Genomic DNA, 1391 nt, shown 5'->3' with positions numbered 1-1391 from the left:
AACATGAATAAACATTCCTCCTGGCGGGGAGGAATGGATCTCTTCCCCTGCCCCAGTGGACAACGCTGTGGATCGGATGGTAAGCAATCCGTCCATCCCTATTCACAGGTAACCGACTGGTGAGAAAGCATTTTAAAGGAAGGAGTTTAAAATCTTAAAGAAAAATCTGTATAGTATGCATGTGGCACACTCAAAGTGATTTCAGTCAGGGAATCAAAATTTAGTCATGCACATGTACATCGAAGGAAGTCTGCTGGAATTTGCTTATCCAAAATGACTGCTGCGATGGATGCGGACCCTCTCTGAGTGGGACCAATAGTGGTGCCGGCAAGAAGGACTTTCAAGTGAAGAAGTGGGATGCAGTTGCACTCTGGGCTTGAGACATTGTGGTTGACAGCTGTGCCATTTGCAGAAACTGTATCACGGATCTCTGCATGTCAAGCTAATCAAGCAGCAGCTACCTGTGAAGAATGCACTGTTGCATGGGGTGTCTGGAGCCATGTTTTCCATTTTCATTGCATCTCTTGCTGGCTTAAGACTCAGCAGTGTGCCCATTAGACAACTGAGAATGGGAGTTCCAGAAATATGGACACTAGCAGGAGAGAGAGATCGCCAAGTGGATTGTTCTGTCTTCAGCTCAGCCTTCCCCCTTGCAAGTGGGTTGATCCTGTAATACACTTTTATTATTATTATTATTATTGTTGTTGTTGTTGTTATTATTATTTTCACCTTTATATATATATATTCATAATATAAGAATATATATATATATTCTTAATATATAGTCATAACATATCATGTTAATTTAAAAAAAGAAAATCAAAATTAGTTTTAATAAAGATAGCTTTTAAAGATATTGCCACTTTCTACAAATATACCTCTAGAGCAGTAGAGCTACATGACAGAGCCTGGCTTGATTCAGGAACATGTCCTTTAAAGCTTAGCATATTTAGCTTGGGAATTTATTGTCACTGATGAGGCATCCTGGCTTTTCAACAGGAGAGCTGCACCACTGTGCTGCCATCGTGTTCTCTGAACATGATCCTTTTGTTACCCCTCTGTGTGCAAAGCAAGCCTGGGGGCAGGCTGCTGAGACTGTCAAAGAGCATGAAAGGTTTAGGCCAGAGGGAATGACAGACTGAGAAATAATATAGGGAGGAAAGATCATAGGATTCCAACACACTGTCACTGACTGAGGAAAAGGAATAGAGCTATTATCTGCAGAAACGTAATTTCAAATTTTCATGAAAAAATGTTAATATATTGAGGGCACAATCCTATGCAAGTTTAGATAGAAAGAAGTCCTACAACCATGCTGGCCGAGGAAAGCCGGGAGTTGTATGACTTTCTAAACATGCATAGGATTGTGCCCTAAATCCCAAACCTTTATT

General features: G+C 40.8%; 1 pseudogene; it reads left to right on the top strand.

Moving 5' to 3' along the window:
- Nucleotides 1-267: 267 nt before the first annotated feature.
- On the top strand, nucleotides 268-596 carry LOC146347374 (E3 ubiquitin-protein ligase RBX1 pseudogene; annotated as a pseudogene).
- The last annotated feature ends 795 nt before the right edge of the window (nucleotides 597-1391 follow it).

This window comes from Heloderma suspectum, chromosome 4 (assembly GCF_057233095.1).
Source record: "Heloderma suspectum isolate Gila_16-S chromosome 4, 16-S_ref, whole genome shotgun sequence".
Taxonomy (NCBI): Eukaryota; Metazoa; Chordata; class Lepidosauria; order Squamata; family Helodermatidae; genus Heloderma; species Heloderma suspectum.
The sequence above is the reverse complement of the archived record's forward strand: the minus strand, read 5'-3'. Positions and strand labels throughout refer to the sequence as shown.